Source organism: Doryrhamphus excisus, chromosome 11 (assembly GCF_030265055.1).
Source record: "Doryrhamphus excisus isolate RoL2022-K1 chromosome 11, RoL_Dexc_1.0, whole genome shotgun sequence".
Taxonomy (NCBI): Eukaryota; Metazoa; Chordata; class Actinopteri; order Syngnathiformes; family Syngnathidae; genus Doryrhamphus; species Doryrhamphus excisus.
This window is the reverse complement of record NC_080476.1, coordinates 5,727,761-5,747,137: the sequence shown is the minus strand read 5'-3', so window position 1 is coordinate 5,747,137 and position 19,377 is coordinate 5,727,761. Positions and strand designations below refer to the sequence as shown.

General features: G+C 40.7%; 1 protein-coding gene across 5 annotated transcripts in view; it reads left to right on the top strand.

The window, feature by feature from the left end:
- The window catches only part of npas2 (neuronal PAS domain protein 2), a 68,172-nt gene that overhangs the window by 17,199 nt on the left and 31,596 nt on the right, over positions 1-19,377 (top strand). For 2 of the 5 annotated variants that reach the window (XM_058088277.1, XM_058088275.1), the window contains exon 1: positions 13,337-13,704. The exons of 1 other annotated variant lie outside the window; for it this stretch is intronic. The gene's annotated coding sequence lies outside the window, so the exon portion shown is untranslated. Of the gene's footprint in view, positions 1-13,336; positions 13,705-19,377 lie in introns of those variants that run through there. 2 more of the 5 variants (XM_058088279.1, XM_058088278.1) reach the window with 1 other exon arrangement.

The following is a 19,377-nucleotide window of genomic DNA, read 5'->3' as shown; positions in this document are numbered from 1 at the left end:
ATCGGACATCCCTATTTGTGTTCTTACCTTTGATGTGTATGAAGTACAGATACATCCACCATAGTCTTCCCCAGGAAAGGTTCTGATACTTTGTTTGGTAAATAATGCTCCATCTTGGAAGTGAAATTCAGTAATTCATTCAGCAGAGCATAAAAATATCTTGAAAGCATTTGACTTTCTGAAAAATACAGAAAAATATATTCTTATCGAAAAATAGCCACTGAAATAAAATAGTATGTTCTCTTTTTTAAATATAGAAAAAGTTAAATATAATGTTCAATCTTCAGTGCAATCATGCTGTACTTAGCCGGGTTAGCGCTGTTAGCACTTACAGCTAACTCTGCTGCTCTTGAGTGTCAACAATGGCGCAAGCGGCAAGCTACAAACGTAATAAGATGATCATCCATTGCTGCACACTTGCTCAAGGGGTCGGCATGACACAAAACAATAAGGAAGTAATAAATAAAGCACGATTAAACACTAAAAACGCAGCTGTCATAACTAGCTTGCACTCGGGCGCCGCCATCTTGAAACATGAGACCGTCGCATCAAATCCAGTCTATATTGATATGAACAATATGCTTGTTTTTGATATTGTGCTTAACAGAAATATAAAAATATATCCAATGAAAATGTCCAATAAAAACACTAACTTGTCCTCTATGGAAGAACGGCAGTGACAAGCACCTTCACGCTGCAGCAGTACTGCAAGTCCCTTTTGTGTGACATTTTTATGTATTTTATTCTCCAATTAGCAAGAATAATGTTGGACTTACCTGAAAGACATTTCACAAGATGTAGAAAGTCATGCTGTATAATAAATGGCTCTACAATATTATATAAGTCAACTAACTCACTGTGCAGTGTGATGGTGATGATCAAAATATGTTGAAAAATGATTTTTTTTTTACAGATTTTTAACGATTGGACACATACATAAAATACATACACAGTACCAGTTTGTTGACTAAACAAGAGGCCTAAACCAAATGTAGCATTATTTTAAAATAAGCAGCTGTCAGTTTTCGCCAGCGCGGCGTCAGTAATCTTATATTGCAAATATTCTTGATGTATAATCATGTCTTTTATAATGATTACTAGATTTACAATGCTTGTAAAAGTAATTTCTGAATAATAAGGGTGAGGTCTTACTGATTGCACCTGTACAACAGATAATTACCTGACCTTTATAACCTGCTTTCACGTGGCGCCACACTTTCACAAACACAAATGATTCAATCGTAACTAAATATTGTTTTCATAGCTATATTTTTACTGCCTGTACAGTAATAATCATTTTTCACTTTGTGTTTGACTTAAAGCGGGTATTGATGGTGCAGCCCAGTGAACTCGTCCGTCAGCTGTCATCCTATTGGCCGGCCTTCAGACACTATGTAATGTTGCCATAGTTACGGGCCAAAACGTCATTGCAATTTGGCTTAGCTGAGCGCCACCTACTTAGTCAGTGTTGCCCATCCACCTGGCTTTCATGTGTTTAGGATGTGAGAGGAAGTGGAACAAGCAGTGTGAACACACAGTGGGAGCTGTACACACACAAAGAGCTAAGCTTGGCTCTGTATGAGGGTCTCTAAGGTGCTAGATAGCCTGACTATTTGGATGTTTTTCCCCTCGATTTGTTTCTTTTCAGCAGTAGTGAAGTAGTGATTTTCTCAATGGGATGTAATGGGTCAGTCAATGCATATTTACTGCAAGTAAGAGGCTGATGTTTACCCCTGCCAACTGTGAGGTTGTGTTTTCTTGGCTTCTGTACAGTTTGGTTTGCCATGGTACAGTTGTATCCATCCATTTTCTATGCTGCTTATCCTCACTAGGGTAGCGGGGGTATGCTGGAGCCTATCCCAGCTGACTGTGGGCGAGAGAGACTGGTCGCCAGCCAATCACAGGGCACATATAGACAAACAACCATTCACACTCACATTCATACCTATGGACAATTTGGAGTCACCAATTAACCTAGCTTGTTTTTGGAATGTGGGAGGAAACCGGAGAAAAACCCACACACACACGGGGAGACCATGCAAACTCCATACAGAGATGCTCAAGCGGAGATTCGAACCCATGTCTTCCCGAAGTACTGATTGTGTGGCCTACATGCTAACCACTCGACCACTTTGTCTTTGTATTTTACATCATTTTTTTGACCCTTTAAGATTTAGCTTTAAGATTTAACCTGATTTGTTGCATAACAGATTATTTTCAAACAAAATTCTGGTTTGAAACCGAAATTTAGATTTTTACCAAATTTCTTTTAGTAAACCTTAAGATTTAATTTTGTTTGTGTGTGTGCGTGTGTGGGTTTTCTCCAGGTACTCCGGTTTCCCCCCACATTCCAAAAACATGCTAGGTTAATTGGTGACTCCAAATTGTCCATAGGTATGAATGTGAGTGTGAATGGTTGTTTGTCTATATGTGCCCAGTGATTGGCTGGCGACCAGTCCAGGGTGTACCCCGCCTCTCGTCTGAACACAGCTGGGATAGGCTCCAGCATGCCCCCACAGATAGATAGCTTTTTTTGTAGCTCGTCTTAAAAAAAATATCTAAAAATTTTACAATTTTTTTGTTTTAGACAACGTTAAAATGTTACTTTTTATATTTTTAATTGAACCAAACCCAGTTTTTGTTTGTCATCTGCCTTTATCATTAAAAAAGTGACAACCAAAACCAAGGTTGTCACAGGTTGTGTCATAATGTCCTTCAACCAGGACGTAGCATGCTAATGAATAGATGAACCAACAAAAAGTAAGGCAGGCATTTCGTTCCCATTTGTTAAGGGTTTGACTTTGGCAATCTGGGCCATGGGAGTTATTCCTGTTACTGGTTGCTGGAAAGGGCTCAGAGTAACACCACTGCTCCTTTATTTGGAAAGAAGTCAGCTGAGATGGTTTGGACATCAAATCAGGGTTGTATATCCAGTTGGCAGGAGACCCTGGGTTAGACTTGGAACATACTAGCGAGATTAATTCATCAGGTCTGGGAATCCTTTGGAATTGAGGGATCTGTACTTGGTTAGGAAAAATTGATGAATGGAAGAAGAAGATAAGGTGTCTCCCTTTTAAAACAGTGGGTCACTTTTCAGAGAAGTACATCTGTGCAGCATTTTAAACTCTTGTTTAAAATCATTTTTACATAGATTTTGTGCGATTATGATCCCTTTCTGAGATAGCACATGTTTACACTTTTGCTTGTACGCCCTCTCATGGCTGTCAGTATTTTAAAAAAAGTACATCGCTCTGCAGTATAAGTCGCAGGACCAGCCCAACCATGAAAAAGTGTGACTTATACTCCGGAAAATATGGTACTTGAGATTTTCAGTAAATGTGTTTAGCAGTGTTCCCATTCAAAGTATTCAACTAATGCGATTGTTATGTCATTTTCAGCAAGGCAACACACTTTTCCCGCAGTATCTGCCTCAGTGAATGCATCTATTATAGAGGACTTGTTATGCTTTATGCTATGTTGTTGCAATGTTGTATTCTCGTGTTAAGATAATGAGGTTTGTGCATTTGGAAGTGAGCCCTGAAAGCAGTTTTGGATGGCTCTGCAAATTTTGTTTAGCTTTCCTAATCACGCAGAAGTAGTTGATTTCCCAGCCAGCAAGAGACAAATATGCTCATCTGTCAACGGCACTTCAGACGAGATTGTTTTGTGAACACGGGTAATACGAAGCTGCCAAATTGTTGCTGAAGTCTGACGCCGTGTTGAAGAGTCAGAAAAGCAAGTTGTAATTAACAATCCGGTGTCCTGTGTTTTCTTTTGTGTAAGCAATCAGACAAACGTGGTTGCCAGTGTAGCATGAAAGAGTATGCATACAGAGTGGAGGGAGTGTTCCCTGCATAAATGCAAATTACCAGCTCAACCATGTCTGGAGCTGCTAATAGCTTTTTTTCCCACCACAAACAGTGAGTCTATTCAAGTGTTTTTAAACACAGGTAGTCCCGCTAAAAATTGTGAGCTCCACAATGTGTGACCAATCGCAGCAGAAAAATTACACAGACCATTTGAGCAGGAGGCAGGAAACACTGCAGGAAGAGGTCTGGAGTCTGGAAGCTCTAGAAAGCTTTCTGTGCGAGTTATTGGGCTATTGCTCCTCTGTAGGAGTCCAGAACTCAACATATAGGCCCGAAAATGTGTATATTAGGTCTTCTTTAATGTCCAATCAGGTGACATAAAGAGTGTGGATTACATTTATGTGTCAATTTCAAGTCTGTGTCCAGCAAAATCCTGAAAGCTGTGTCAGCATTCTTTGTGTCATATTGGTGTTATTTTATAAAATAAAATAAAAATTGAAATGAATAGATTGTCACTTTGTTAAAATTGACTTCAATATCACTTCAAACTGGCGGCATGGCGGTCGAGTGGTTAGCGCGCAGACCTCACAGCTAGGAGACCATGGTTCAATTCCACCCTCGGCCATCTCTGTGTGGAGTTCGCATGTTCTCCCAAAAACATGCTAGGTTAATTGGTGACTCCAAATTGTCCATAGGTATGAATGTGAGTGTGAATGGTTGTTTGTCTTTATGTGCCCTGTGATTGACTAGCGACCAGTCCAGGGTGTACCCTGCCTCTCGCCTGAAGACAGCTGGGATAGGCTCCAGCAAGCCCACGACCCTCTTGAGGATAAGCGGTAGAAAGCGGTAGTGAGACTCTCTCCCAACTCTGCTTACTCCAGTATGATTTGCCTAATAAAGAACATTTATGGTGTTCATTTATGTGATGTGCTACATGTTATACAACAACATGTTCTCATGTGCTTTGTTGTTTGAACATTTAACTCACATGATGTGTGATGTTTATCACAAGACAAGTCCCCTCTATGCAACCTCAAGAACATTTCAAGAAAAGATGAGGAGTGGTGAAGTGCTGAGGGTGAAACCTCAACGGTGAAGAAAAAAAAAGAATTTTTTTTTTTAATTGAGCAAAAGGCAGAAAATAAGTGTAAATGTTGATATTAGTAATATTAGTATCTAACAACACAAAGCTTTGTCTTTTAATGTGTACAGTCATCCCTTTGTACTTTGAAGTTCGAGTTTCGCGGCTTTACTCTATTTTACTCTATTTTTTCCAAAATATATAACTAAATCTGCTGTTTCATGGTAAAAATGGCTTATTATTACTCAAAAAATATGCATATCGATGCAAATTTTATATGCTAAATTAAGCATTTCCAAGCATAAAACGGCCAAATGAAGGAAATACAAATTTAAGGCATTAATGAGACCCATGCAAAACTCATTCTATACTGGTGACGAGGCGTCAGTAATGTTACTGACACACACCACATTTGACCAGACTTTTAGTACAGTTATGAATTTCGGCATAATAATAATAATAATAATAATAATAATAATAATAATAATAATAATAATAATAATAATAATAATAATAATAATAATAATAATAATAATAATAATAATAATAATAAAATGATATTAAACAGGCACACTAATCCCTAATAAACATACAGGCTACTATGACTCACGGCAACCTAAAACTCAACTCTCAACCCCGATGTCACTTCCTGTCTACCCACCACTCAGCTCTGCTAGGGAACACATGTACAGTAACACACACAGGCACAAGTCTTATTTATGTCTTAGATTGCTTATTTACTCTTATAATATCTACTGTATTGGGTAATACCAAAGTAATTGTGATTATAGGGGTGTTATTTCATTTCTAGAGGGCTCTAATAATGTTAAAAACCCATTTAGAAGGTTGTAAACAGGTTTTCTATGATCTAACTATGAAAATATTTGTAGAAAGGGCTAAGGTCTGGTGTCGTTGCAATTTTATTCTGGGGCTGCATGAGTGCTGCCTGTAATAGGGGGCTGTTTTTATCACTGTGACATTGAAGTGTGTTGACGAAATATTATTTGGTCTTTTAGGTCTTCTCCATTGAATGCTATCACGTTAATGAGGTTGCGGCAATGTACAGCAGACAAGCTCACTATCTAATCACAAAGTGCGTCTCACATCAGACATGGAGGAATCAACCCTGAAAGTAATGTCTTATTACTGGGATGCCTTGAGTGCAATACATAACGTTCTTTGTTGGATAAAGGCGGCAGACTATTTTTGAATGTACCCCCTGCTGCTCCAGCAACGTTAGCTTTCCACTTTGGTCCACACTGGGACATCCCAGCAACAGGTGCTTGGATTACTAGAACACTTTATGTGGACATTTTTGGTGTCATGTCCATGGTTTTTGTATGGTCTCTTAATTGTATTAGGAATACAGGTTAGACCACCTCACTCAGTGTTCGTTTTCACAACAGTTTTGGACTAACATGCATTTTAGTCATCTAAACTAATTTATGTTGAATTGACGAAATTTCACATTTTAGTCAACTAAAATTACAGTAAAAGTATTCAACTAAAAAAATTACTAAATAAACTAAAATACATTAATTCATTCATTTTCCTCACGAGGGTCGCGGGGGTGCTGGAGCCTATCCCAGCTGTCTTTGGGCAAGAGGCGGGGTACACCCTGGACTGGTCGCCAGCCAATCACAGGGCGACTGAAATACAAATACAAGGAATTAAAATGTAGTACTGTACACTGGTCACTAAATGTCTGTAATGTTACATTTGTCAAACAAGGAACTCTCCCAATGTTAACATGTGTGAGTCTATACATTATGTCTTATTTTCTATTATTATATGCAATATGAATGTAAAGGTGACTGGAGAAGTATTTCACGTCTAGAGGGCTGTAATAATGTTAAAAAATTATGTATTTAGAAGGTTCTAAACAGATTTTCTATGGTCTATCTACATAGATATTCCAATTAGATGTAAGGTATCCTACTTTGCCGAAATTCATATATCACAGTTGGTTCTGGAACGAATTAATCTAGATAAACCAGGGATTAGTATACAGTGGTACCCTTTTTTTGTTGTTAAACTGTTCAAAAAGGTTTGATGAAAACCAAAACGTAGGAAAACTGGTTTATTTTCCTATAGCAAATAATATAAACCCAAATAATTCAGAATTATAGTTTTACATGCAGAAAAACAATGAAAAATAATTATAAATGAGGAATGGTTGATACAGACTATAGTGCTTTTTCCTTTCTTTTTCAAACTGCTTTCTTTGGCCCTGGGATGGGTTATTTAGCAGTCACTCTCAATAAAACATGCATGTATGTTTACATGCAGTCAAATAACCCGATCATCATCAGAATATTAGCAATAACCCAGTTGCACATGGCCATGTAACTATGTGTTCATATTCCGTTTTTTAAAAACCTCAATATCACCCCTGGGTTATTCCTTTTGTAACCTGAATATTTTGTCATCTGTACGTATGTGTATTGGGATATCCCCATCGAAAGGAACATTCATTTTTGTTCTGTGCATGTTCTATTTGAAAGGAACCCTGTGTCTTCGGCAGGAACTAGCAGTACAAACATGGCAACGCAAAAAAAGGAAACAAGCCACCTCGTTAGTGTGGTGAAAGACATGAACAGTATGTCTTTTACAGACGGTGGTACAAACTGTGTTAGCCAAATCTATCAGAAGGTGAGCGAGAATTACACGAAGCAGGGGTTTGTGCACACGCAAATTGATCCAAAGTGTCCCAGGGGCTCTGGTGGATGTGGCATCATGGATATGGATGGCACAGTTCCGGCTCCATTTCTTCACATTGCTGACATCCAATAATGAAGAAAGTGAGACAGAATAGTGATGGTGGTAGTGGGTCAGTGCCAGCACCAAAACGCAAACAAAGGCATTCATTATCCGCCGTGCTGGATACAGGAAGTATTTGGATTGTGACGTCTTCCGTGTGTTTTGTTTAGTTTTGATGTATGTAAACGGGTAATTCCGAATATCTCAGAAACCGGAATATTGACCGTAACCTGAATATTGACTGCATGTAATGGTAATGGTTTAATTTCATTTGAACATGCATCAGATTACAATTGAGTGCATCACATAATCAGTTCACAGTTCCACATGTCCAAAAGGAGTAGGAAGAAGCAAAGCTTATTACATCCTACCCCTCCATCTGGTACTTTTACAATCAGTAACTGTTACATTTGTTCACTTCCTGCTTTCCATAAAAGGTTTTGTTTTTTTAGTGACAGAGTCAGCAATTTTTACAGTAGGGTGCTTTGTTTGGGCATTCGGAACAATACGATACAGTAGTTTGTAATGCACAACAACGGAAAAACATTGGCCGAAAATTTTCGATGAAAAGTGAAATCATGCGAAAACTGGGGCGTTCTCATACTTAAGTTTGACTTTAATTAGTGGTGACTGAAGACAGCAGCAGTGCTCATGAAATTTAGGATTTGTCTGCTGTCAGGGGGACTGGAGCCTCCATGGAGACTGCACCATTAGATTTGTGATTAATGCACCCATAATAGAATTCTTATTTAGCTGTCTGGCTTGATTGAGATGCTGGAGTTTGGCCTGTTAGTTATTATTAAAATGTCAATGCTGACAGTTTAGCTTTCACAACCAATTGTACTTGACTCTTTACGAGGTGACATGGACAGAAACACAATGATGCCATGGCACAGTATCTATGAATTGCTATGATAGGCTGTAACACTGTGTGTACCTCGCCTCTCGCCCAAAGACAGCTGGGATAGGCTCCAGCATACCTGTGACTCTTGTGAGGATAAGCAGCATAGAAAACAGATGGATGGACTGAAAGGAACTGTGTTCCCATCTTGGAGTTTCCACTGTATTTGAAAGGTTGAAAGCACGGTAAGTAACACTGCGATGGCTGTGCTACATTATTGCATGGAGTGGTTAGAGCCCATTAACACCTTTGTGATTCTTGTGTAAGGTTACACACACACACACACAAGCTGTGATGCAGCAATAGGTCAGAGCACCAGCTTGCGTGGGGACACGGGGAGGGAGGGGGGGTACTGTGATGTCATCACTAATGCTTCTCTCAGCCTCTAGGGAACACATTTGTATGGTATCTGGTGATTGTGGTGTATTTGTCAACATCAGATTGTGACGTATTTAACCAGTAGTGCAGTCTCCATTCATTCCACCAGTAGTCAAACCCACACACTCAAGCTCCACACAGATGTGCTTCAAAGGTGATCCAAACCCTCAGTCTCCTGACTATGAGGCCAAATGTGCACCACTTGACCGCCTTGCGTTGTCAAGTTCAGTTCATGTTTGATAATTTTTTAGGGAAAAAAGCGTTCTTTTTGCAATGTGATAGAGTATGTAGTAGAAATGGCCGATACTGAAAATGTTCCATCCCACACCAAGAAAATCCACTACAGGGCCAGTATTGGCAATCCTGATATTAAATTTGCCTTTAAATAATCACAATTAAAGACACTGTAGACAAACGTCATGTGGAACATGACAGTACTCCCCCCCAAAGAACGGATCCCAACCGTTCCCAAGTTCAAAGTCACACAGCGTGGGCGCAGGGTTGGCAGATGTGCACCTCTGGCATGAAGAAATGATGGAATGGATGAATTGTAACGTGCCTTCCGGAGGACAGCCACAATTCCAGACCCAGCAAAGTAGCTGGGATTACTCTGGGTGACGGCCAGGATGGCAAGCCCCAGGGAGTTGTCTGGACCTCTCAGAAGGATGGCAAGCCTAGTGGCGGTGGCGTGGGGACCTCTCCGGGGGACGTCTGAGACAGTAGTGGTGGTGGCGTGGGCATCCCTTCAGCGAACTTCCGAAATGGAAAGCTTAGCGGAGGCCCCTCCATACAAGGAACAAAATCCAGACAAGAAGGTCCGGCGGGAATTAGAACTGGCAGGCTTGGATTGGCCATCTGAAGGGTTGGAGGAGGGTCAATGGTTTATACTGTTCTGACCACCCACTTGGACTCAGCCTGGCATGCAGCAGGAGCTGGAGGCAACTTGGACTGCATCTTGGGGCGGATCTCAGCAGGAGTCAGATGCAACTGCTCCTTGTGGTCACAGGAGACACAGGAGGGCGACAACCACCAGACTGCCTTTTCTGATAGGCCAAAGCCTTATTTCCCTGGCCAAGCTGCTGGCTCCAGGCAGCCACTTCCACAAAAAAGGAAGTCAAAACAGTCTTCACAGGGTAACTATTTGGCTGGACTATCCTGTTCATTCATAAATTTTCTACTGCTTATTCTCACAAGGGTGCTGGAGCCTATCCCAGCTGACTTCGGGTGAGAGGCGGGGTACACCCCGGACTGGTCGCCAGCCAATCACAGGGCACATATAGACAAACAACCATTCACACTCACATTCATACCTATGGACAATTTGGAGTCGCCAATTAGCCTAGCATGTTTTTTGGAATGTGGGAGGAAACCGGAGTACCCGGAGAAAACCCACAAGTCTCCTAGCTGTGAGGCCTGCGCGCTATGCAGCCGACCGTTCTGTTATGTTGTGCTATTATTTGTTGTAGCGTTACCCCAAAATACAAAAACATGCCAGGTAGTGTCGTCAAAAAGGTCTTCATTATCCAAAAATGAGCGACAGGACTCATAGAATAGAGAATAGCATAAACTCACCATTCAAATCACATCCAATAATCCCACGTAAATGTCCAGAAGGCTGCTGAGTACTGATGAGGAACAGCTGAGACCAGAAGCTGCCTCAGAACAGGGTCAAGAAAACTCAAAATCATGCAAAACAGGAAATGGGTATACCAAAATAAGAGCACAACAAAAGGAAATGTCAGTGAACAATGGAAAACCACACCCGTAAAATCAACAACACATAAAAAATAGGCCACAACAGGTATGTTGTTGGACTGGCGTGATTGTCCCAGACAGATCTATGCAGACACTGCAAGATACAAGACAAGGACCCTGTTTAGCTAACCTTGAAATTTGGCATGAAAAGCCATATTATTACTCTAAGATTGGTAAAATATATTCATGAAAAATTTGGATTTACTTACTGCTACCTTGGCAAGCTTTTGTCACCAAGTAACTCTGCCACTACAATTGCATGCCCATAGTAATTCCGGGCCAAAATTAGCATACTTCGCACCATCCGATTTGAATGATATTTTATCTACAGATAGATATTTAAGTGAATTTGCATCCTACATACCTTTTATCTTGTCCTGAAGTGCCCATCCGTAAGTTTGACTGGCTTAAAGCTGGACTTAACATTGGAAGCTGTCGTATGACTCCACATGTCTAAATACGATGCAAAATTGAAGAGGAAAAGTAATCTACATACGTGTATAAGATTGAAAATACACCCCATATCATATGAAGAAGCCATGGACGCCCCCACAGACTCTCCTAATCAAGCACACACACAGCATCAGATTTTACCGTGCTTACTCCCTCGTGAGGATAGGCAGCATATCTAGAAAATGAAAATATCTAGAAAAAACAATCTGTTTTTCTTTACATGGTTTGATGAAGTCATCTTTTACGCGCCGGGAAATACGGGAGCCCATTCTTGCAGAGAGTGAATTTGAGTGTCATGTGTGTCTGCCTTTCAAGCAGCTCTTGTTTGTTTATTCAGGCACTTCGGCATCAGTGTGATTCCCTGTCTACTCACTGATATCAAGTTGTCAGCACTGCAGCTAAGATGAAAGTCAAACAAGTGGAGATTCTGTACCTTTTGTTATCATAACAAATGGGAATTCACTATCGAGAAAGATCGACAACTTGGCAAGAACGTTAAATTTGTGCTTCACTGTATGAATAGCTAGGCGACTTCAGTACAGGCAGAGCAGTTAAAAAAACAAGAGCACAAATGTTTGTGCAAACATTCATTCATTCATTCATTTTCTACGGCTTATCCTCACGAGGGTCGCGGGGGTGCTGTCTTCAGGCAAGAGGGGGGGTACACCCTGGACTGGTCGCCAGCCAATCACAGAGCACATATAGACAAACAACCATTCACACTCACATTCATACCTATGGACAATTTGGAGTCGCCAATTAACCTAGCATGTTTTTGGAATGTGGGAGGAAACCGGAGTACCCGGAGAAAACCCACGCATGCACGGGGAGAACATGCAAACTCCACACAGAGATGGCCGAGGGTGGAATTGAATCCTGGTCTCCTAGCTGTGAGGTCTGCGCGCTAACCAATCGTCCGCCGTGCATCCCTGTGTACATTAAAATGTCCATCTGTACAGAATTTTTTAAATCGGTTTTCATTTTCGGGAAAGAAATCAGATACCAACGTCTACCGATATCAAACTTTTATGCCAATATCGGGCCGATATTATCTGTGGCCCAATTTATCGGTCATCCCTGGTAATAAATTATGCAATAACACAATAAACAGAATAAACACCACAAAACAAAACACAATAAAATAACTTCTAATCAAACTAATTTTCCTAAAATTGCAATTTTTGATTTTCATATTACTTTTTTAGGGCTGCACGGTTAACGAGTGGTTAGCGCGCAGGCCACACAGCTAGAAAACCTGGGTTTGATTCCCCGCTCGGCCATCTCTGTGTGGAGTTTGCTTGTTCTCCCGTGCATGTATGGGTTTTCTCCGGGGACTCCAAATTGTCCATAGGTATGAATGTGAGTGTGAATGGTTGTTTGTCTATATGTGCCCTGTGATTGGCTGGCGACCAGTCCAGGGTGTACCCCGCCTCTCGCCCGAAGACAAGACAGCTGGGATAGGCTCCAGCACTCCCGTGACCCTTGTGAGGATAAGCGGTAGAAAATGGATGAATGAAGTCTAATATTTCAGCTGTTTTTGCTGTTAATATTGCAACTTTAGCCTTCAAAAATTTTATATTTTTTCTTGTAAAAAAATACTGTTTTAGCTGATAGCATGCCGTAAATGGCCCCCAGGCCGTACTTTGGACACCCCTGGTCCTGTCTGAGCTCAGTCCAGGACCGAATGGGGTACTGAGAAATCAGTACTAGTGAAGTCCGTTTAACTGAACCAAAAATGCCAAGTATGACGGCACCATAATATTTAGCAGAAGCAACATCCACAGGCGGTCGGTCCACTATGAGTTCTTGCAGTTAGTCATGCGTACCGCTGACCCACATTTGGGGAAACTGCAACCAGGAAGTTGTAAAAGGCAGCAAAAACATAGGAAATGCATGGAGGGCAAAGTTTAGCTTGTTGTTATGCCTGGGGGATTAAAGTGTCATATTTATGTGTGGCCACGGAGTTATTTTCCCCCGTGTCCTTTTGAGATTAAAATAAAAGGTTTACAAAGTCAAGGTATGAGGGGATGTTGTCTTAAATGTCACCTATGTTGTTCTCGCTTCACTCTTCGACTATAAAGACTCCGATATGCTAATGTTGCAGCAGCCCCCCCCCCCCCCCCCCCCCCCCATGCGGAGTAGTACAGAATGAGATTGTGCATTTAAAAAAAAAAACACGTGTTAAAGATTACAAGCTGTCCCCTCCTCCTGGTGCCTACGGCTTCTTGCTGTTGTCGACTATTGAGCTACCAGCTGACCTACTTTCTCTCCTCTCAGCCGCTCGCTGCTGTTGACAAGCCCGCCGAGGATGGTGGACCACGCAGCCCGCCAAACACACGGATGGCAAAGCGCTTGAAGTGGACTTTTTCATCGAGCCCAGTCAGAACCGACCGGACGGGGTCTCCCCCCCTCCTAAATAATATAAATGCGCCTTGTCAAACTTGTTATGCAATTTAACGCGTTCGGCCACGCAGCCATCGTCGCTGCGCACGCAAAAAAATGATCACATCGGTGCAGTTTTTTAGGCGTGGATGTTTGTTTTCTGCCGGACACCCTTTCCTTTCAAGGTATGTGGGCTTTCCATTCAGGTTTAGTGGTAAAGTTGACAAATCCAAGTGGAAACTGGTCATGCGCGAAGGATGAGATCTTTTCCCAGACTTGGCTAATCATTCTTCACAGGAGACACCCTTTCAGTGTGTGTGTGTGTGTGTGTGTGTGTGTGTGTGTGTGTTGTGCACTATTATTTCATACACACACGCAGGACACTTCATTAGGCACATGAATGCAACGCAAGGGATTATTGATCGTACTGAGCAGGGTTTCCAATATTTTGCCTCTCATGTTGCTAAATAAGAGAAGCAAAATATAAGAAACAGCTCCCAGGATGATGCAGGTCAGTCCGGGGGTGTCCAAAGTACAGCAGTACATTGTAGGAACGTAATGAAAGTTTTACAAAATGTAAAATAACTAGCAAGCAAAGTGATTTAAAAACAAGTTACACTGGAACACAAGGGATACATTTTTCTCCGAAGAAATTATGTAAATTAAATTCATCTGTTCCAGAAAGCCAAAAATGTTCACACAAAACACATTTTTAGAGTTTTACATGCAGGAAATAATCCAAAATACATATGCATACTCACAAATGATGAATGGATGGGACAAATAAATATTTATGGTTAGGTGGCACCACTTTCTTGTTTTGCCATGAGTTCTTTCTTGAATTCAGATCCGCTGTGGCGACTCCGTAATCAGGAAAAAGCCAAAAGAAACGAACAAAAAGTTGTGTTTCTCACCTAAGTAAACCAAAATGTTGCCGAAAGTGACAGCATTTTGGGAAATAAGGTGGGAAACACTGTTGAATTCAAGAAGTAACTAATGACAAAACAGAAAAATGGTGTCTGCGTGGAGTCTCATCTTGTCATGTCTTCAATGAAGGTAAAAGTAACTTTAAATGTTTGTTTATCCCTTTCATCATCTATATGTATATATAGTTGTAAGCATGTAAAATGATAAAAATGTGTTTTTTGTTAACATTTTTGAGAGTCAAACGCTGATGACATCATAGACGTGATGTGTGATGTTAGAACATAACTGACATTAATTGAGATCTATCAATCTGGAAAAGGTTATAAAGCCGTTTGTCAAGCTTTGGGACTTCAGCTTGCCTCAGTTAAGGTCAGTGTTCATTACTCCAACATAAGGACGACACTGGGCAAAAATGGCCTGCATGGCAGAGATCCAAGACTAAGACCACTGCTGAACCAAAATAACATTAAGGCTTGTTTCAATTTTGCCAGAAAACATTTTGATGATGCCAAAGACCTTTGGGAAAATACTCTTTGGTCTGACGAGAGAAAAATCTTTTGGAAGGTGTGTGTCCCATTACAGCTGGGGTAAATCTAACAGCACATTTCAGAAAAAGAACATAATATTAGCATTCTGGACTACGGAGCAAACGCCCTGGGTTCGAATCTCCGCTAGTAAGCATCATTGGTATTCGTCAGGATGGGCATCCGGAATATAAAGTGCTCAAGCTGAAATCAGTATGCGGATCAAAAGATCTGCTGTGGCCACTCCGAAATCAGGAAAAAGCCGATAGAAACAAACAAAATACCAGCAGTAAAATAGGGTGGTGGTAGTGTGATGTTCTGCGGCTGTTTTGCTGCCTCAGGACCTGGAAGACCTGCTGTGATTAATGGAACCATGAATTCTGCTGTCTACCAAAAAATCCTGAAGGAGAATGTCCGGGAATCTGTTCGTAAATTCAAGCTGAAACCAACTTGGGTTCTGCAGCAGGACAATGATCCAAAACACACCAGCAAGTCCAAACCAAATGAAGACTTTGGAGTGGCCTAGTCCAAGTCCTGACCTGAATCCTATTGAGATGCTGTGACATGACCTTAAAAAGGCGCATTATGGTGGAAAACCCCTCATTTTTGGCTAAATTACAGCAATTTTGCAAAGATGAGTGGGCCAAAATTCCTCCACAGCGCTGTGAGAAACTCACTGCAAGTTAGCACAAATGCTTGATTGCAGTTGTTTCTACTAATAGTGGTAGTTATTATGTTTAGGGGGCAATTACTTTTAATTTTGTGCACTAACCGGAAAATGTATGCAAACTGAAGCACAATTCAGGCACAAAGTGAATGCTAACCAAGGTTCCACTGTAGTTATTTCATACATGCATATACACACACATTGTTCAATTAACACCTGTTTGGTATGGATACAGAACATTAGATGCAAGTGCAAATGTGTCTAATGGTGTGGCCGGGGAGTGTATAAAATATAAATCAGACATAAGGTAGTCCGGACACATTCCACCCCTGCACCCGAGCTCCAACTGATGACATTCATGGCAAAATGCAGAGTAATATTTAATCATTGTGATCCCACCAAAACAGGTTGATGAATGGCAGTAGAAGAAAACAAATACCTACATGAATCACAACATGGTTTATGAAGCTGAATCGGGTTGTGCTCGACTCATGTCAGCCTCAAGCACAGGTTGCTCTCTAAAAGAGATTCCCACCCCTTCTATGACACCGCATATTGACTAGGTGTATGCTGTGGAGTTGCGGGGTCGCTGGGTGCAACCTTTGGCCATCCCACTGTAACCCAATACAAGTGCTTCCTGTGCCTTTAAGGAGGCATTACCTGTGATATAAATCACAACCTATTTCTGTATACACATAGCATATGTACTGTATGTATTTAGGGCTGTGGTCTGTAGATGTGTTTGTAATTGCAAGGATAGCATACATTTACTAGTAACAGTAAGCACAGGAAATGAGAGGACGTACTGTTTGTTTACATGCAGCAGCCTCTTGCTTAGGTACGCCCGCATCAAATGAGCTCCAGTACAAAAGCTGTTAGGGATGCACCTTTTTTCACATCCAATCCTGATATACTGTAGTAGTCCTTCGTTTAGAGAGGTTAATTGGTTTCAGACCCGACCGAAGTCAGTGAATTTCCGAACTTACTGTATTTCTAAAGGGAATATGTTCATAGTTAGAGTATAGAAAACCTGTTTCCGACCTTTTTTTTTTTTTACATTACTAGAGCCCTCCAGAGCTATTATTTCAGTAAATCATGTAAGGATGTTGATAATATACTGTATATCAGCTTTACAGTATGACCCAAACAGTATATAAGAGCCCTCTAGAGCAGGGGTCTCAAACTCAATTTACTTGGGGGCCACTGGAGCTCGGGTCTGGGTGAGACTGGGCCGCATCAGGTTTTCCAAAAAAAACGCATTTATTAAAAACAAAATTTTATTAAAAACTTCGCTTTGGTTCCAATTTTCTACAAGACAAGCTCTGATAAAACATTCCACTGTTCTCAAATATCTTACTTTTTATTTTTCTACACAAAATAAGATGAAAAATAAATAAACAAATCAAGAATAAAGAAAATCAATCAATCAGTAATAAATAAATAAATATAATAATAATAATAATAAAATGGCAAATAATAAAAACTTAAGAAACCACATATAGTTGGTGGGTAGACAAATTATTTTTTTCAGATTAAAATTAACAAAGCATTATTAGAGCCCTGTAGACATGACAAAACACGACTATAGTCACATTTATACTCTTTTTATTTACAACATATTGCGCAACTGCAGGGTCTTGAGACACATGATAACTCGCAAACTAGAGAGCTAGCGACCTAAACGGTAGCCTTCAAGTCATTTCCTTTAAACTTAAATAGCCAAAAACTTACCACTTCCACACGGATAGGGAGGATAACTATTAACAGTTATTTAACCTTTAACATGAACATTAATCAAACGTAATATTTTTTTCTGGGTACATGATACCATACAGCATCCATATCAAACTTGCGCGGGCCGCACTAACATTAAACTTTCATATCAAGGCGGGGGCGTCAAACTAGTGTCCTGCGGGCCACGTGTTTGAGACCCCTGCTCTAGAGCTATTATTTCAGTAAATCATGCAAGTATGTTGATAATATACTGTATATCAGCTTTACAGTATGACCCAAACAGTACTGTTTGGCCTTGGTGGAGGTCCGTGCTGTACGTCATTCCAGATACCTAATGTTGTGACTGGTGCTTAGAGATGTACAATAGCAGACAATGATGTTAAAAAGCACATATACATTCCTTTCTTTGAGCACCTGTAACATTTTGAAGTCTGTGTTTTGGAGTTTCATGTTGGACCTATGTTTGTTTGGATTTGATTTACTGTTTTACTCTGTTAGTTTATTCCAAAGGTTGAGTGGCGCTATGAAGGCATAACAAGTAGTACACCTCCCTCCACTGCTCTGTGGAATGATTGGATCTGTAAGCAGCGTGTTTAAACAGCTCTAATCCTTGTAAGGTAAACAGCCTTAGCTTTATTCTTATCTGCTGCATGGAGTCCACCTATTGACTGACTAGGAAGCGGACAGCAATTTTCATGCCGTCCTGTTTGTCTCATTTTAATATAAAGCTCCGTATGCACAGGCACATTCTGTGTATGTCATGAGTGTGATGAGGTGTAATTTGATTGGGACTCACTTACATGAGTGGAAACATTATTACAATGCTAATGATGTCAAAGAGGGAACTATCTGCTGTCATATCTTACACCTTTGTGGCAGATTACCACGTCCTCGTACCCTATAATACATTTTTTTTTACCATAGCCACGCAAAATAGTAACCTCTAAAACGTAGAGAAACATAGCATTAATTAACTGTTTTGTAATTATTGTGTTTATGGGGCAGATCTCCAATCAGTGCATTTAAATAAACTGAGAAACATGTCTATTTTACTGTATTTACTGTCTAGTAGAGCCCCCGTTTCGTGAGGGTTACATTCCGGGACCACTAGCAAATAACGAAAAAATATGAAAAACAATTACCCATAAAATATTTCTATTTTTGACACACGGCTCGCTCCTCCCCCTCTAAAGCCCTCTGCTAGCTTGACGTCGTCAATATTTTCATTAAGCGTGAATTATTAGCTTGGATTTGTCTCTCTTATGCATGCTGGAGCCTATCCCAGCTGTCTTCCGGCAAGAGGTGGGGTACACCCTGGACTGGTCGCCAGCCAATCACAGGGCACATATAGACAAACAACCATTCACACTCACATTCATACCTATGGACAATTTGGAGTCACCAATTAACCTAGCATGTTTTTGGAATGTGGGAGGAAACCGGAGTACCCGGAGAAAACCCACGCATGCACGGGTAGAACATGCAAACTCCACACAGAGATGCCCAGAATCGAACTCGGGTCTTCTAGCTGTGTGGCCTGCGCACGAACCACTTATTTGGCGTGCAGCCTCACCTCACACACTTATTAAACACTATTTAAAGTATAACATGTAGGGCTGTCAAAATATTTAAATATTTAATCGTGATTAATCACATACTTGTCTATAGCTAACTCATAATCGCAGCTAGAAGTACGTTTTTAATCTATAATAAGTATACTGTTTTTAATGCACCTATTAATGCAGAGGCAGAAACACAGAGTGTCATGCTTGATGTGCCGCTGTGTTGGTAGACTGTTACGTTTATTACATTGTGTAACTCTGATATATACAAACACTGTTGTACTAAAATGGAACCCGCGGCCAACATCACACGCAAGCATCGCAAGATTTTCGTCTTGTGCGCGCGATCCAAGATGGTGGCGTAAACAAACCAAAAGATATTTTGGTCAGTAATGTTATTGATGGTTGGTGTTTCTGTATTCCAGAGGTCAGTCTAAGCATGCA